The sequence below is a fragment of the Copidosoma floridanum genome, unplaced genomic scaffold (assembly GCF_036245765.1).
Source record: "Copidosoma floridanum isolate Cflo_tuat_1 unplaced genomic scaffold, Cflo_Japanese_pri ptg000029l, whole genome shotgun sequence".
In the NCBI taxonomy this organism is placed as follows: domain Eukaryota; kingdom Metazoa; phylum Arthropoda; class Insecta; order Hymenoptera; family Encyrtidae; genus Copidosoma; species Copidosoma floridanum.
Genome location: NW_028321906.1, coordinates 8,977,552 through 8,997,406, shown reverse-complemented (window position 1 = coordinate 8,997,406; position 19,855 = coordinate 8,977,552). Strand labels below are relative to the sequence as shown.

Below are 19,855 nucleotides of genomic sequence, written 5' to 3'. Positions count from 1 at the left end.
AGAGGGTCATTGTTCCTTTGGCTTCGGCGAATGCGCGATGTTAATAAAAGCTGGTTTGTGAGGAGCTGCCAAGATCGCGAGAATTTCAAATTTACAAAAAAAATTTTCCATTGAAAACTAACTATGTGTCCAACTTTGTGATTTTTTTTTTTTTTTTTTTTTTTTTTTTTTTTTTTTCAAGAGCAGACACTTACAGAGGTGACCAAGATGCAAAACACGTAAAATCGTCAGCTTTCTTGAAGAAACAGCAATAGAAATTCCGTTCGCATCATATAACTCGCGCATCGATGCGTAAATAAGAATCTCGCGAAATCTTCGAATATATTCGTAAGTAAAGAATTTCTCGAGGCTGGGGTGCGATGAAAATGGTCGCACGCTCCAGTGCTGACCCTTCATTCGCCTCGGACTGTATTCTTCTCATACCCTTCGTAACGCACCACCACTAAGCGCAAGTCGCAGTGTCAGAATACCCCGAAACACATCCGAGATTTTTATGTTGTTTTCACGAAGTTATGCGCTGGCGCGTACCACGGCAATGTTTGACCTAAAATAAAATAAGATATGAGAAAGAGAAGGATAGGGATATGTCCGGTGGACAGGATATTATAACGCTTGACTGACAAGAGGATGGAAAGGGGGATAGGAGAAGACACGCGTTTTTTATCTTTCTCGTCCACCTCTTTATTACGTCTCACTCCTTTTTTTTCCTTTCCTTACTCCCGAGCTTCACTTGAATCACGCGCTTGACTCTATTAGATTCCAAAGCGTGGAACGAATTTACGATTTTTTTTACATAAATCTCTGGGCAGCTTTAGTGTCTAAGCGTATAGAGAGCCAAAGCTACTGGCGCATATATGACTATAGAGAGCAATAATATTCGGAGAAAAATAACAAAAGCAAATCATGCCAATGACATGAATGATTCAATTAAATAAATTGCATTTGTGCTAAATACATTAACATTAAATTTTATTAGAAAATACACGTCGCTTTATCTAAGTATTAAAATTGATTTAAAAAACTTTTTATGATACTTGTCAGTAATTTAAATAATCAATGGAACTTTCATTTATTTATAAAAAAATTGAGTAAAAACACTACTTTAAACTAACTGGTAGAAACTTCTTTCAAAAATTTATTAGATACAAATACTCGTAGTAATTATTGATCTAATGTTTAACTTTAGCAAGATTATGTTTACTTCTGTATGTTCGATAAAAATATAAAATTACCGATTTTCTTAGAATAAACAATAACTTAACATTTTCACTTTGTTTTGTGTTACACAATTGGTCATTAATGGCTCATTCATTGGCGTGATGCTTACCCTGATAAAGTTTAAGTATAGTACCCCGTCAGTATTTCCAAGGACTTTTTTCGTCGATAACTGCATAGCCTTTGATAAGAAGCGAAGAAGTCTTGTAGCGATTATTATGCTTAGTGTAAATTCTTGTAAAACGATTAATTAATAATATTTAATAAATAACTATTCATTATAAATTAAAAAAATTTATTTCTTAGAGATAACCAATAAATAAGATTACCTACGTTTTTTTATCACAGCAAGTATTGAGTAAAATAAAATGAGACAAAAAATAATTTTTAATATAATATAAAATATTTGAGTTGATTGAAAAAAACATTTTATTGAATATTTATTGATTTTTTTAATCACAAATATTTAACTGTTATACATATTTTTTTTTATTCAACTAAAAAAAAAATATTAAACAGTTATAAAGGTAAAGAAATTCTTTGATTCAAAGAATTAATTGCTCAGAGTAGATACTAATTATAATAACTACAAAATTAATTTTTAATAATTTTTTTAGTTTTCAAATCAAAAAATAGTGTTAATACTTACAAAAAATTCTAGAAAATTTTTGTTTTTCTCAACATTTTGATAGTAGACTTGCTGCTACAATATATACATAGCGCCGTGATGTGGGGCAACACATCAAACGTGCGTGCTCTACGCATCATAGTGCCACGCCAATTGTAAGCAATTGTAAGCAATGTTCTAATGTCATATATATTTTCTGCTGTAACGTGCAACAGTACTTTTTAAAAATTTAGTAACACGTTCGTACGTTTCACTTAAACCTTGCTACTAATAAGACAAATGTTGAAAAAATTAGTAAACTTAAACAAACTATGACTATTTTTGACAAAATATCGAATGATAGAGAACATGTCAGAGTAAAATAACCAAAAAATAACATTTTCTTTGATGATGTATGTTTATCTGCGTTTAAAAGTTCTTTTATACTACTTGTAAAACAGATAATTAGTTTACGATCATTAGTCCTAATAACCAGTAACTCAAGTTCAATGCAATGTCTAATTATACACTGTAACGTGTACTGGAAGATAGAGATAGTAATGTATTGGTTGTATTAGTAAAAACAATCCAAAAAATGGAGATGCCGGGGATCGAACCCGGGACCTTTCACATGCAAAGCGAACGCTCTACCACTGAGCTACATCCCCTGACGACTCGAGTCCCGATATAGCATGTTTTAAAGTTAGGTCCTTCACGAGTCAATCAATAAAGACTTTTTTTTTTTTACGATTCACAATCTCTAAAATATAAAGAATCCTCGTCAACGTTCGTACTACACTAAATACCGGTTCTTGTCTAATCACCAAAGTCAAACAACATTGAGCTATATATACAATAGCTTGAAATTCTCACATGCTGTTGATATTTTTTATTTTATTTTATTGTAACTTGACGTCAAAAAATAAATGGATAAAACGTATTATTTTTTAAATTTATTGATATTAGAATGACAATCTTCTTGAATAATAATATAAATTATGTAAATTTGTATATGAAATGGAATAACGAACTTGGTACAAGTAGTTGTTTGACAAACCAACTAAAACTAGTGATTAAAACTACTAATTAAATTTACGGAGTAATTAAGTTAAGATATTAAGTAAAATCAGTAAAACATTTAAAAATCAACATAGATGTAGAATAAAAATCTATGAGTAAATCAATAAAAAAAAATTTTTATGAAAATAAGCATGTAGCTTGTCAAATATCTTGTGAATCTTAAAAAGGCTGCGTTTGCAAAAATAATTTTCCAATTCTTCTATTAAGTATGGAGTTCAAATTTTTCCATGCCCATTTTCATAACACTCTTTTTAGTACAGTACATACAGTACAAAAATTTCTAACTAAGTCTAAATCTTTCTATAAATTCGTCGAAGGTTAAGTTATTTTGGAAACAAATTTAACTCTAATAATGAATGTAATTACATTCATGTGATACTTGAAGAAATTCTGATCTTTACTGTGTAAACTAATGAAAAATCTTCTTGTCCCTTGCACTTTTCTGTTTTGTTATGCATCCATCATAGGATGGCATAGTAATGAATTTAATGATTACATGGTAATGCCTCTAATAAGTATCCATCATAAAATAAGAGTTCTTTTGTTTTTGTAGTATAAAATAATTCTTTGGAGTACTGTTGTAGAAATCTCATCATCCTTAAGAGAGATTAAAATTAAAGAATGCTTGGAAGGGGTTTTGTAACATTGTTCATCAATATTAAAACCTATAAAAAAATTTTCATTAAACAACCGATTCTTGTTGAAAGTTTACTCTCCTACATAAAGTTACTGATACATTTGTACAACGAATTTTAAGGTTAGAAAATATACACCTTTCAGCAACTACAAATTTTCTTGTATTTCAAATTCATTTGATTTGTTAAGAAATTATATCAGTAAGAAAGAACATTACATTATATTTCATATCAGAAGGACCATGTCTTAGACAACTATTATCTATGATTCACACGTACTACACTTGATATTTCCAAAAATGTATTTTTATACACGTACACTAAGGCAGTAAATATGAGGGTGCATTATATTGAGAACTTATTTTTATGAAGCATCATATATTGTTTTACTAGAAAAACTTTTATATTATTCTGTATCACGTATAAGGAGCACTGTAAAATAGTACATTTATATACATACATTCACATTTATGCTAGAGCTAGAGCTGATGCTGATTGCTGACCAGCTGACGTACTAAAAGGAACAAACGTTAGATTTTAGTGTGTGCACTGTGCGCATGTATAGACTACACATTCATACTATACCTACATCGCATTTGAGCCGTATTTACAGCTATAGCTACTAGCTGTAGGTACATGTATAATCTACAGACGTGTAGTGTTTTTTCCCTTGTATTTTTCTGTTCCACCCATCTTGTTATTTTCACTGTACAAAGACTTTGCATTTCTTGTATTTTCTGTGTGCACATAAGTATACTTTTATAGTATACTAGTTATAAATGATAAGAAAAAAGAGCTACTTAAACACTAGTAAATTTTTTTGCATTAATTACTAAAAATTGTACGTTTATAAAAATTTTAATTAGTATTTTAAATAATAAAATTAACATTAAACTTGCTTTATAGGTGTCATTTTTTGAATTATATTAATTCTGATTAAAAATCAAAATTTTAAGAACTTTTTATTCATTTCATTCATTACTCTTAATCACACTTGTAAATTTGCCCACATGAATGAATTACATTATCAGCACATGCTAATTAAATCTCGAACGAATGGGCTATATCACGTGACTTATAATTTTTGAAAAAGATAAGATTAAATGGTTAATTTTATGTAGAGTACTTCAATTTATTGTATTATTAAACAGTATATAGTTCTCTTGTATGAGGAAACTGATTAGAAATAAAATGTAAAAGTCACTTTGTACGGATAAAATAAAAAAAAAAACAAGAATAGAGTAATCACATAATCATTGAAAAAGAAAGTAAAGTAAAGGATGAGAATAATACGGCGAATCTTTACTTTGTATTTACTTATACTTATTTTACTTCTTGTTTAACATTAGCTAGTAATGTCTTACTAAACTATGGTTAAAAATACTTGTACAATCTTTATAAAAAAATTATTTTTTTGAGTTTTACCAGCAGTATTTTTTAAGGTAAATATAATTAGAAAAATAATTTGCACGTTTAATGTAACATCGAAAGCCATTTTTCAACAGCTTATGGCATTAATTTTCGAAATATATTCTACGCATCATATCATTGTAATTTGTTCTCTTTCCATGATAGTCGTTTATGCTGATATTATTAAAAAAAAAAGTTTAGATTATTTTATTTTTCATGAACTTAATGATGGAATAAGTTTAGCTGTATCGACTAAGTTTGTAAAAAAAATACAACCAGAAGGTACGTACTTTTTAAATTATGATTTATCAATACTTATTTCTACTGCTGCTTGAGCGTGCGCAGGAATGTTGCGTAGTAAGCCAGTGGGCTACCTGTTCCACTGCGCCGAAACCTCAATATTTGTGGGATCTGCGACCCCCGTTCGGTCCCATGGTGTAATGGTTAGCACTCTGGACTCTGAATCCAGCGATCCGAGTTCAAATCTCGGTGGGACCTTCTTTTTTATTATATTTCCATAAATATTAGTATCCATACAGAAGTAAGGTGAAATTCGCAGTACAGGAAATGCTTTCAGTAATCTAACACTAATTTAAAATGGTTGAAAAAGAAGAAGTTTTAGAGGATTGTAGTAATAAACAAGTATTCTTTATCATCAATGTATTTGCTATCATCATCTTCGAAGTATAATCCTTCCTTCGTTCTTCAAATTGCTTACTTAGCCACATTGTGATGTAAACAGAGAAAAATTAAAAAATTGCGGAGAACATTTTAGTATAATATTAGGTTGTCTTAATTAATGTATTAAAATATCAGTTTATGGTAACGAAAATAAATACTAAGATAATGGAAAATTGTGTAGACCATTGCAATTTATTAAAATCACGTTTTGCAAAATAAACACCAAAATGAACTTGCATTGAAAAGAAAATGAATTGATTTTATAGGATATCTTAATACTAATGTACAGATAAAATTAAAATTGTTTATCTAAGAATTTGCATCTTTAACGTTTATAAATACTGGAAAAGTTCATGCCAGAATCGTAATATTTATTTAAAATGACGTACGTACAATTTATAACGAAAGTTTTGATATTACAGAAATTATAAGTACATAAACTAAAGGAATAATGATGATAATAATAATAATAATAATAATAATAATAATAATAATAATAGTAATAATAACAATAATAGTAATAATACTAATCATAACATTAATAATAACTATCTTATTCTAAAATTTAGTTTCACTAATATACTTAGGATTGTTTGCTTAAAACAGTTGACGAAATACTTTACATAGTATAAAAAATTGCTAAAAATTACTAAGTGTCTTAGAAAGACTAAAAAAACCTATGTAGTTTTTGCTATACAATTATTCAATATTTACACTTACACACTTCATTTAAAAAATTTTAGCACATTGTTATGTTAATTAAAAAATTTATAACTTTTTTTTTCTGGAATGTTATTTTCATGGCAAATGAAAGAAAAATATCCTTACAATTGATGATTAAACAATCCTTTAGTAAACTTCAATCACTGTACAAAAAATCTATTAGAAGATATTGACTTGTATTGACTCTTCTATAATGTTTGTTTAACCTCATTGTTGTGTTATGTCTTTATTAATTTAATTTTAATAGCCTGATTTAAAATTCTAGTAAAGAATGAGTTGGTAGATAGAATTTCACAAACACAGTATTTACTTAATAGACTAGAATAAATATTGCAGTATTATTTTTTTATTATATTCTTTATTAAAAAACGACAAAATTTAGATGAAAAAGAATCACGTAACTTTTAAGAGCGTAAGACGTATACAAATTTACAATAATATCGTGTTAATAGAAAAATGTTACATACTAGACAACTTTTAACTAGAATTTATAGAAATTGAATTTTATTCCTTCATGTCTTGAAAATGCAAAAAATGAGTGTTAGGAATTGTACCTTTTTTGTATTTGTTAATACAAAAATATCTAAAAAAATTATGACAGCGGTGGGATTCGAACCCACGCCCTTTCGGACTGGTGCCTAAAACCAGCGCCTTAGACCGCTCGGCCACGCTGCCTTCCATTGCGGGATGCTTTAGAGATATCTATAAAGTAAAGGCATTGGAAAAGTATTCAGGTGTTTATCATTTCAAGAGCTACATTTGTAATAGCGTGTATTATGGATAATTACATTTTTTCATACACATATTATACATGACTAATAACTCTTATTAATAAGTAATCATTAGTTTTTTTTTTAAATGGCAAGTAATGTTCAAAAATCTTATATTTATCATACTAAAATTACAAACAATATTACATTTTAACAAATATTTGGAAAAATATTCTTTGTTTGCTTAATATATTTACATACATCTAAATAATTATTTTAATTATTACACAAAACTATCACTAATTGTATAGAGCATCTATCATTGTTCACAATCATATGTATAGCTGACGAATGAATATGGTAAGTGCAAAATCTACCTCTATATTTACAGAGACAGTGGTTTTTACATGAGTCTATAAAAATAAAAAATTTTCATAAAATATAAAAGAATTCTGACATATCAATGCGAAGAGAAAAGTAAGATATTACTTAAGATATATACTTGCGTGTAGAAAGTCAAATAACTATTCTTTTATAATATGTCATGGCTTCTTTCATAATATTTTATTAGGGTTCCTTGTTTCTTATGACACCTAGTTCTTAATGGTTATAATTTCCACTTCATTCATGCAATTACAGATGGGTTAATGCGCTGATCGAAACTCTTCTAAGAATTCAAAGACCAATTCGAAAGATGTAAGTACTACCTATAAGTAAAAATTTGATATAACATCTTTACCATTATACCAAATATAAATAGTACTTACAGTAATAAAATATTGCTAAACATAAAAAGTGATAACAAAAATAGTAGTTTTCTATGAGAAACGATTTGAAGTATTAGTTTGTCTTGGTATTTACTATTATAAATGAAAGGGAAGGATAAAAAATAGTTAATATTGAGATTATTTAGTTTATGGTAAGCATTTTATTATTATCTAGTTTTACCTTCGTTGTCGCTATAACTTAAAAAGTACTTGTGTACATACTTTAGATTACATTTTTATATTACTAACGTTTTATCAACTGTAACTTTGTCTTTGAACACATTTGTTGTAAAATTTTTTATTCATAAACATTTATCGGCACTATAATATATATACGAGGCATTTTACATTTATATAATTTATACACTTAACTGCAGTGTCCAGTTCTTCAGAAACTTAATCTAGTGTTTAATTTAAAGTGATTTATGGTCAAATAGTAGTACAGAAATACATTGAAAGATTTTTTGTAGGTAATGTGATGGTATCGTATTTAAGATTATTATATAAAATATATCATAAAATTATTAACCGTTACGAGTATACAACAAATTTTTATGAGAAAAAATATACATCCACGATGAACCAACTATTCTAATTTGCCAATTTTTCGATTAGAAAAATATATTCTACACTTGGCAACAAAACGACCAAATAAACATTAATACGTTCTTCTCAATACTTACAAAAATTTGTTTGACGATTTAAATATTTCTCGAAAATGTAATGTTATCTTTTGCATTGCGATTTATACGACTTGGCCTCACAAAAGACCGTAACAAAGGTACCAAAAGTATTTGAACTTGATTATTTCTTCGGTGATTGTGCGCAACTTCTTTTTTTTCCCTCCAATAGTCTACTGATACGATCTTCCAATATAAAAATTCAGACTCATAACACAATTCGCCACAGTTTTCGTATATTTTGCCTTATCGTGTCCCCAGGGTATACGCACATAAAACTGACGCTTGCAGTAATGCGTGGGTGACTGGGAAGGAACCACCCGCAGACGCTGGCTTTGAACAGATCAATAAATTTCTCAGGGTATCTGACAGATATGCTTTGGGTGCAATATTCAAAAATAAAAAAGGGTCAGCTTCTTTTGTGCTGTTTTCTATACAAAAATAGCCAAGCTTATGACAGTAGTTATAATCGCACTACTGTTCAAGTATTCATTTAGATATTACATTGTTATATTTTTATAGAAAATATGTATTGTATTAGGTTCCTCTTATATCCATTGCCAGAGTTTTACGTATCCTATATATCTACTTCTACCACCTTATTCCTCTTTTTTATCATTATGCACGTCTTTTGTGTGACCTCAATGTGCGAAGTTTTCTATCGGACGTCGTCTTTATCGTCACGTAAAAGATTTACTTTATTTGTAATAATCGAAAATTTTTTTCAAGAATGAAATGGTACTTAACTTCAATCGAATATTATTATATACCTAATAATTTTTTTCTTTTCGTATTCTTCAGGTACGCAAAATCCACCCAATAGTTTTTCTTGATAATAACTATAAATGTTCTTTGAAAAGTATTGCGAAAGTAATGCGAGAAGAAATAAGATTTTTTGATCTTTCTGTTTGGTACTCGTCTGGATGACGAAAAATAGTGCAGAATCATCTCGATAAAGTCGACACTCAATGACCACCACATATGCAACTTGAATCAATCCGATGACTTGCATCACATGGATTAAGCGTAGCGTATCATTCCCTCGCGTCATGGACTAGCTAAAGGAAGTAAATACAATATTCAAGGGTATTGGTCTGGGCGAGTGCCTGAAGGCGATTCTGCTTGATAAATTAATCATTTATGTATGTTTCGACGATCTACTTATCCACAAAAGCGAGAAGATTATGCTTGAAAAGGGCAAATGGTATACTTTCATTTCTTATTCTCTTTTATCCAATGGATATTTTCCTTCTCTTTTAACAGACGTGAAATATTTCTTTCCCCAAGTCATGCTGATATGCTTGACTTGGGCTTGACTTCCCTTCTTTTACGTATCTCTAATTTCTTTATCTCTGCCAGTGTTTGCAATCTGTTACGCGGCTTATTAATCCGATTTTGCTCTGCTTAATCTCGTAACGTTTCTTCATCTTCGTTAGAACACGAACATTTCTGTTGGTGTTCATCCTCGTTAATTGTTACCTTTATATCCCGCGGTTCGTTATTCTCAACTTTCTGTTCAACGTTAACTTTTATGTTTAGCTTTGTACTGTGACCACTCCTCTCACGAACTCGTGTCTTTTCTTTTTTCCTTTTTTTTTTTTTTTCATCAATCTACGTTATAATTTTTATACTACATTTTTCTTATAGCCTATACTAGTTCCCTGTAGCCTTTTTATCCCTTAACATGTGTATATTTTTTAACGTAATTCTGAAAGAAGCTCAACAACAAATTTTCAGTTTGTTGAGAAAATTGAATAACATTAAGGACACACAATCTCATCACAAGCTACAGATAAAGAGAGTATTTAAATTGTTAATCAAAGGAACAAATAAATACATAAATAAATTGAAATAAAAAAGCCGAAATGCTGAAAATGTGAAAGCTCCATCAACTACGCAACAACCAAACTCAATACAGTGAAAGGACCTTTTTTTGTTAATTTTACGTGTTCGTGGACCTGCACAAGCAATGGATGATCGAATTCCAAGAGAAATCGAAATGTGGCAACGTGCGCTCGAGCTTTTCGTTAATCACTAGCGTGACGAACGAAATACCTCGTTAGCGAAATGCCGGGGGGTACCAGCCTCTCTCTCCCTCTCTCCTTCTGCAACATTCGTTCAAGCGAGGCTATTCACGACAACGCCATCCGAGCATATCTCACGGACGCGTTTTCGGTCGCACAATGCATCGATCATCGTGCACTACCTACATGTGCGCGTATTTCGACTGTACCTACTTTGTCTTGCTATGTACGCTCATATTATAATGGCCTTGTCAACGTCAGTGGAAAAATGCGCCCATAACGAGAAGATGTTCCTCTCCACGGGCTTGTTATGTTATCGTATTTTAAGAAAACATATTTTTTAATGGAATTTTCGGGAAAAAATTGACCCTGAGTATCTTTGATTGTGTCACGTTAATAAAGTGGATATTGCATGTATTTAAATTACATTTGCTTTAAATTTTTGTACTTTTCAAATGATGCAAATGGTATATAAATTCCACCTGAACATTAAAACAAATTGAAGCTTAACAATGCATGCAAGGTATAATTAAAAATTTTGTCGTCGAGTCGCAATAAAAGGGTCAGCCTTGCAAAGAGTTCATTGTTGGCACGAAACGGGCTCCCGAAAATAATTGCGACTCACATATCCAAATTCAGGAGGCATTCTCATCGTGAATGCGTACGCGTACGAGGGTAGGCGAATAGGTATACATCCCCAATGTTCGAGATAATGAAACGAGAAGGGATGATGTCGATCGGACGAGACACATGCTCTGTCTAACGCGAGCATCCTCTATTATATATATATATATATATATCTCTCTCTCTCTCTCTCTCTCGGCTCAATAATCATGTAACTTAATGACTATTGATGCACCGAGGAAGTGTAGCTAGCCCCTACAATGGAGTTGTTCCTGCAACCGGATGGCGTTATCTTCGATGCAAATAGGCCTCTGGTATGTGCTCCCTTCTATCTGACTCTATGTATGCATGTGTCTCACTCTTTCTCTCACACTCCTTTTACGCATTGCTCCATTGTTCAGCTGAGGATTTCAAAAAATAGTGCATTCGGTTGGATTTGTGATTAATATAAATTTTCAAATATATTGCCCTCTTCTGTCGGCAAGTATTTAGTTTCAAAGTACCAGACAAGTAACTTAGTGTCCCTTTATTCAAACGATTTAATTTCTTTTTACATAGATTTATACATACCAAAATTGAAATTGAGCTCTGTTTTTTTTTATTAGGTCCGATGAATCTTGTCTGTGGATTATAACTTTTATTTAAAGATGAGTACGCATTTATGCTTGTAATAAAAAAAATTGATAAAAATACAAGTTAGCAGATTTTTGATATTGATAATAACCTTCTGATGGATTTATTTTTCAGTTAAAATGGCTCATTTGTTCACAGATGAATTTCATGTATACGAAAAGGCGCAGGGAAAGAGAAGTAGAGAAGAGGGTTCGGAGGCGCGTATAACGAGTCGCATCCAGTCCTCTAAAATTGAGGGTAATTTCACGAGACAAATCGCCCCGAAATTTAAAACCGAAAAATTTCATCCCACACCCTGGCTATAACGCCATCATGTGCGCCACTCGGTGTCTCTTTGCCTCCTATCGCTCATGCTATTATTATTTTTCTTTTTTTTTTTTTTTTATTTAATTCTCAAACATTCATCTCTGTTCTACTGGTAGACCGAATCACCTGCACCATCGAGGGACTAATTATGTTTCCTCTCCTAATTTAATTTTTGCGCTCTCCCCTCCGGCGTTGTGAGCCTCGATTTTTTTGACAATTTTCCGACTCAAGCGACGGAGGGGAATTCGAGAGAAAAAAAGACGGGTACTGGAAGCAGAGCTGAATTTCAATTGGATTACACCCAACCAGCAAAAAAACCCACATCTCCACCCGTGGTATGTGTCTGCTGGAGCATGGACGCCGAGGTAACTCTCGTTGGCCATCTCCGTCGTAATGGTTGAGAGCTCTCGTCGACCTAATGGTGGGCTTGCATCAATGAGATTACCGATAATAAATCAAACCCAACAGGGCTCATTTCTGCGAGAATACGCAGTTTAATGCTTGCGATTTTTTCCCGTCAACGTCTCGCAGTTTTTCTGCCTCGTTCGCTACCTAATGTATTATTGATGCTAGTAATTATTCCGAAAACATGAATAATCAAAAATCATGCTGTTCTCACCCTGGGATGTCGCAGCTATACCTGTATACGTAGCATCAGGATTTTTATAAGGTTATTGAGTGACTATGGGATCAACATAGCTTACAATAAAAAGCTAAGAAAACAAAGGGCACGTAAGAAAGACTTGGAAAAATGAATGATTTTTAAGATGCTTAAACGAATATGAAGCATTATTATTTTTTATAAATATATAAATGTTACATGCAGCGTATGTTATCGGGTGACTAAAGCGTTGTGTACAAATTTATGTTATCTTCTGATCTAATATAACCAGCTGCATTACCTATAATTTTGTTATTAAATATACCTTTTATATTCGATCATGCTGTCATAGTTTTTGGTAGTGATGATTATTTTTTACAAAGAAATATCATATTACTTCTATAGTATAAAAATTAATAACTTAGTAAATGACAGCTTCAAGTTTTACTTTGCTTTGTACTCAAAAGTAATTTGAAACACTACAGTATTGTTTAATTACTTTTTCATTTAGTAAAATTTTTTTTCAACATCATACAAAAAGTATTCAATTCATTTAAAACCAGCAAATACGACGAGAAATTTTTCCATATCCGAGCGGCGTTTCCACATATTCTATGCGTGTTTCAATACACCCGATCGATCGATGACCTCGTACGTGACATTAAAATCTACCCGCGAGCGAACAGGAATTTACTATTGTGTCGCATGTGCGAACAGATATATGCACGTCTGTCATAGCGTATAGTGACGAGTATATCCACGTAAATTCCTCTTTTGTCCTGAATGCTATCATTTTTTCTTTCCCCAATATCAACGGAACGTCGATGAAAGAAGAGTATGATACGTGCACTATTAAAATAAAATATAATAAATAGCCTAACTTGAAACGAATGATTTTTTGAACTGCACGAATTTTTTAATAATTTTAATGCCAGAACAATTAATATTATTATTATTATTATTATTATTATTATTATTATTATTATTACTACACTATCTGTAAAATGATAACAGTAAACAAAAAATATGCTTCAAATACAAACCACGATAGAGACATCGTTTTATTGATGCACCATTTTTATAGCATTAATCACTATCAACCATAATCACAGAGTGTCTAAAGAAAGTACAAATACAGTTACATTTTATTTATAATAAAATAAATATTCAATTAGCGAATGAGAGAAAAAGAATGGAAATACATAATAACTGTAGTTTATTTCTCGAACCTCAATTAAAAATGATTCCTTGCTATACAGAGACTCGTTCCACTGAATATGACAAACAATAGTCAACGAGTAGGAGATTACATGATTTATGGTTTCAAGAATAATTGCCAAATCAGAGTAGCGAAAGAAACAAAGGCAAGTGCACCGAAACTGCATCACAACTGCATTTAATTTCCTCGACAACTGTCACCCCTTTTCTTTACTGCAAGTCAAGTGCATCAAGATGTGCAAAAAGACACCCATGTAGCGACAAAAAAGCGCGAAGAATTCCAGCAGCGCGAGCTCGCAACTGGGGAATCCCCGCCTCTCCCCTTACAATATGACGCAACGCGTGTGGAACGAAAGCAGACGACCCCCCACGAACCATCTGCGCTTTCGCGCCCACATCTCCCATCCTACGTATACGGTCCCTTATGGACCCGAGTTTGCGCAGGCATAATTTTGAACCCTTCGCAGCCTAATAATACACGCAGGTCATGCGCCTTCTTATGACAAAGATGAAGGAAGAAAAAACTTCCCATCGATTAAAGATAACGTTTAAAACCAAGAAATGCGAAAAACACCTCATCTTATTTTCCAGGCTTTCGAAAAGCTGATCTTTTTGATAACCAAGCTCAATGGAAATCACATTTTTTTTCTTTCTTTTTAACCAAACTACACGTAAATAAGTGCATGCACGCGTACACGTCAAAAGGCATTGTATGCATCGCTGCACAGAAAAAAAAATAATAAAGGAAAAGGTTGAATTTCCATGCGTGCAAGTGCAACAGCATTGTACCTATTCACGTAGACGTCGCGACGTCGCATCTGGTGCACCGGTGCGTGTTAGAACGAGTTACGTGCAGTCGAATGCAGTTTCTCGACTAAGTGGTTTATATGAGTTCGCTCGACAATTTGATTCTCTCTTATACTCCGCCCTCTGCACGCGCGTTGCACTCTCAGCACTTTTATGCAGCCCACTGTTGGTGCGTCGAAAGCAATTTCGCAATTCGATCGGACGCCCGAACCCTTCGATTTCTGTCGTTTTGCCTTAATTCGCTTAACGTTTTTACGGATGCCTGCACCTGATTTTTTTTTCTTCCGATCCAGCCTATTTGCTCGGGACCGAGGCAGTATTTCGAAAATTTCTGAAGTATACTTCGTTGTATTGTTGGGATAATTGTGATGCTGAATGAAGTAGAAAACAGATGAAATTAAGGACACCGACTGGTTCGGTTTAGTCAGCAGAGCGTGTAACTCGTTGTGGCTCCTCGCGAGGAACTTTTCAATTAAAAGAAACTTTTTACTTGTTAACTCATATGTGAAGATAATTTCACATGTGAATGTATTCCATGTGGACAAAGGGACATTCATATTCGTTCAAATAACAAAAATAAAAAAATTTTAGTTTGATAATATTTTCATGATAAAAACTGTTGGTATGATGAAATTAAAATCCACCACATGTTCATACAGCGAATTTCTCTTGAAATGTAAATTTGTTGGCTTCTCCAAACATAAAACGCACTGGACCCTCGAGCACTGATATTGCAAGGTTTCGTAAAAAGTAGAGAAATACGACAACCAACTGTCCGAATCTTGTTTTTGCTGGGTTGGTAACTCGAAATTCTAGTAGAGAGGAAATGTATTTCATGGACTTCCTTTTTTCCCGTACACAAATGAAATTTAATTAACAAAAATACGTGGCTTTTCTATACAGCTTCCTTTTCTTCGGACACACGTTGTACGTAATATATAATTTTATTATAAAAGTAATGCAACACCTGCCCTTGCAATGTAATGTAAAAAACCAATACACTTCAATTGATTATAATAAAGATTAGAAATAAACATTTGCGAGACACTCTAGTTTGATGATACGCAAAGCACGTATGTAATGGAACCAATCAAACAGATGATTAACCGAGAGGCTCTTGCTTACTTTAATTCAGAAAAGCTAGTGCACTATACGGTCGGGAGGAAAAAATTTCAAGTCATGCAGGGCAATTGCAGTTCACCACGGCTTTGAGGATGATGTACGTGACGAGGAACAATGAGAATGGCTGATAGAGCTAAGCCCACCCTCGCCTCACCCAGTCACCCGAGGCGTGACTGGATATGCACCAAGCTGGCTTTTAATGAAGATCTATCGTTTGGAAGCCCCAAAGTAGCACTTGCAGATCATGCACGTGATCGAGTTTTTAATTTTTGATTCTTTCATGCGCAATGTAAGTTAAATATAAGGTATTTTTCATTACAACTCGATAACGTCTTAATAAATATAATAAAAAAAAACTTTTCAGGATAGCAGATTTTAATACCACGGTGTTATGGTTCTGGAACATTTATTTTTATGTCAATTTGGTGTGGGCAAAGCTCGAGCAAAGCTATAATAACTTGTATTGCTTTTTTAAATTCATGTAAAATACACAGAATCTCAATACTATATCATTTTTATCATGGAATAATGGTACAAGTTCACGTTTTGTTCATTAAAATATCCAGCTTTAACGAAAAAAAAAAAAAAAAAAAAAAAAAAAATCAATGATAAACACAACCCCTGCCAGGCATCCTACCTGACAAAATAAAGTTCGACAATACGAACTACCCAGTTACACTGAAGTACCCCATGAAAAAGTTTTTAATTCCCGCTAAAATCCAAACAACACACGAATCCCGTCGTGCAGAGTCAAGAGCCCGAGAGCTATAACTCAGCGAGCAATATAACGAAAGCGAATCTCCGGCGTCCCTCGGAAATAACAATTAACGATTTTAATCCACGCCAAACTGCACGGCGAAAGCTCGCGCGCTTCTTCCTTCCTCAGCTCGTACATAATTTCAGCTGGGCTTCTTCCTCGTAAACACTAACCTTAACGGGTTGGGTTGAGGCTCTCGAATCGAAGAGAGTGAGAGAGAGATAGGGCGCGAGAAACGGCCTCCCGGCAATTAACGGACGGAATTACCATCGCCCGCGACACACAGCGGCGCTCGAGCATATCCGCTTATATCTTAAAACAGTAGGAAGAGCCGGGCGTTTTTCATTCTTACGACTATTTAATCCCTTCCCTATGCTGTCGTGAGTTGTGAGCTTTCCCGTTCCTTATTCTTTGCCTCCATCCCTCTCTCTCTCCGCGTTTGTTGGTCATAATTAGCATTTTGATTTATGGTACGATCCGATGTGCACTTAATTTTTTAATTAGTCTTAATACTGTTATAATCTATAGAGTCATCGTAAAACTAACATTTGTAGATAATCATCACGCTTTGGTTTGAAATTTTTTCATGACGAAATTCCATACGCTTAATGGTAAAATCATCGATTGTTATTTTTTATTTTATTAATTAAAAGAGATGAGAAACTTTATTGCTATAGGAACGATGTATTCATCGCATGATTTTGACAGACGCGTGATTGCATCTCGGAATATGAGAGCGAAAACAAAACAATTTTGCTCGTCAGATAAGCTTCTAATAAAAATAAATATTTTTCACGACACTGTCAGTCACACGGGAACCAGCCAAATCGAATGAGGCTCTTTATTTCGGGAACCCTTCACCCCAACCCTCCCCCCTCCCCGAGTTTTACGAGCGAAACTGCCGAGCCACTGGTAAAATAAAGAAATGAAAAAGCGAGCGTATAAATACGCACGAGGGCTGGCTCGCCGAGGCCGGAAAAAAAAATTCAAAGAGAGGAAAAAAGGGAAGAGATAAGGAGCCGATAAAGACGTGATGCTCGATCTTCTAAATTAGGCACGCGCTGTGCAAATATAGCTCACACGTTCTCCGAGCCGGCTTCTTCTTTTATTGCGAATAACCTCGGCGAATCAAAAATTGTTAGAGGGCAGGGATTTTCTGAACTGAAATGGTATCATTACTCTCGCGAAATTGCTATTAAAGTGTATTGTCATCTCGCGCGGGACACGTCATGTTCACAGTATTTGTTTATTCAGTTTATTCAAATTATCTGCAATCAATTAATTTTTATCGGTCGTTCCAACCGAACGCATAAAAAATCGTAAACCTCACAACTCTTTATGTTTTCGTACGAATGAGATCAGTTTGCTCACGGCACAATAGACAACAGTCGTACAAAGCTCCACGCGCATTAAGAACCGTCAATAAAATTCGTCACGGTTAAACTTGAATTTGATGTAGGAAATCTCGCACTGCGCAGCCAATCGAATTGAACATCCACCAGCCCCTCCTCTCCTCTGTTTCTTTATACTCTTTCGCGCACGATTTCTTTCCTCTTTTTTTTTTTTTTTTTTTTTTTTTTTTTGGCGCGAGTAGCGCGTGGCGCTTTCAACCCTAAATTTCGATCCGCTTCCGTCGCGTGCTTGTAAAATCCGGGCGACTTCCGGGTGTCAAAGCTACACCGCTTTCACGAGGCCTCGTCACAACAATCGTTCCGACATTACTTTTAAATTCGATCAATGGACGAAGCCGAGCGTAAAACACTTTTAGGGTTGAAGATTTTAAAGCGCACGAGTCACTGGTACACGTGTACTAACACAAGCACATGGGGAATCATTGGAAAAAACGAGAGGAAGAGACGAAGCCCAAGGACTGCGTGTTCTCAGCTTCTCGTGATTTTTTACGCGGTTTGTTGTGGGAACTGATGGTGAAAAAAAGGGGGGAGGCACGAAAGTACATGTAGGCACATGGACAGCTTGTCACTCTAAAAGGGGACGAAATTCATTTTGTCACCCTTTGAGCTACACGCGAATGCCGTAGGGCTGTTTTTGTTTTTATTACCGTTTGAGATGAGTGCGATTGATTTTTCCCTCTGGGCTGGTCGGCACTTTCGTTACCGTGTGTTTTACGTTTTCCATAATTCAATGATTAATTTTGTTTGTTTCTCTGCAACTTTAAAAATACTACTGGTATAACTTTAAGTTTAATGGTAACCATACGTAATAAAATATCCAAGCAACTAAACTAAATCAATAAAAAAAATTTGGTTATAACTCGTTGTTTATACAAGTGAAGATTGTTTTATAAACCATCACCTAAGAAAAATCATATTTTACTAATTAAAACATGTGCATTCAAATGCAATGTTGAACTTTGAAAATTGGAAAAATTGTTCTGAAAAAAGTCAACCTTAGATTAAAAAAAACCACCAGACTTGAGCTGAAAAACGTGTCAAAAATCCATTCAACACTCGCAGGTACATTCACCCCCATTGGGGCGCCGGGAAAATATTGTTAGCCAGAGGGCCCTGGGACAATGTTGGCGTTACACCCGTACACCCGTCAAGTCGAGTTAACCTTTTAATTTCGTAGAGCAAAAAAAATGCAATCAGTCGCGCAGCTCTGGGCAAGGCTCAATATAATCCAACGATCCGCGCCCGTCAAAACAAACAGCTGCGAGCGCGTTGAAAAAGCCGCGAGGCTCGCTTGCAAAATCGAGAAAAGGGACCGGGCTCAGTTAATTTCGACCAATGGTGCGGGGTACGCTGACCGAAAATGAGCATGTATGGATGGGTACATCGAAAAGCGAAAACATGGGGGGGGGAGAAGTGGAAGGGGGGGGGAAATGATATCAAAACTGCGCGAAGCGAAACGCGTCGCGTGGTGAAATTGTTATTACATACGCACGGCGAGGGCTCAACCAATGTTTTCGAATTTCGGAGATAACAACACATTGCTCTCTGGATCGCGCGTGGCATGACCGGATCCGATGGTTCGATAGGCGTCGATGGTCCAAGCGCGCATTTTCGTTTGATACAATAATTTTCTTCTTTGAACCGTATCTTTACTGTGCCCTTTCACAACTTTCGATTAATTATATTGCCAAGGTATAGTACTGCTTGTTTCTGTCTCTACTACAAAGTTTGCCCATATCTTCCCTTTCCAGTTTCCCTAACGATACGCCCTGCTCTTTTTTCAATTTCTTTAATTGAAATTTTTCCTTTAACACTAAATGTGTTGACTTTTTGAGTCTTTCAC

At 33.9% G+C, this 19,855-nt stretch overlaps 3 non-coding genes across 3 annotated transcripts; 1 reads left to right on the top strand and 2 right to left on the bottom strand.

Moving 5' to 3' along the window:
• Window positions 1-2,418: 2,418 nt before the first annotated feature.
• TRNAA-UGC (transfer RNA alanine (anticodon UGC)) lies at window positions 2,419-2,490 on the bottom strand. The gene has a single exon. It is a non-coding gene; the product is annotated as a tRNA-Ala (tRNA).
• A 2,883-nt stretch (window positions 2,491-5,373) lies between these two features.
• Window positions 5,374-5,445, top strand: TRNAQ-CUG (transfer RNA glutamine (anticodon CUG)). The gene has a single exon. It is a non-coding gene; the product is annotated as a tRNA-Gln (tRNA).
• A 1,501-nt stretch (window positions 5,446-6,946) lies between these two features.
• On the bottom strand, window positions 6,947-7,026 carry TRNAL-UAG (transfer RNA leucine (anticodon UAG)). The gene has a single exon. It is a non-coding gene; the product is annotated as a tRNA-Leu (tRNA).
• Between the last annotated feature and the right edge of the window lie 12,829 nt (window positions 7,027-19,855).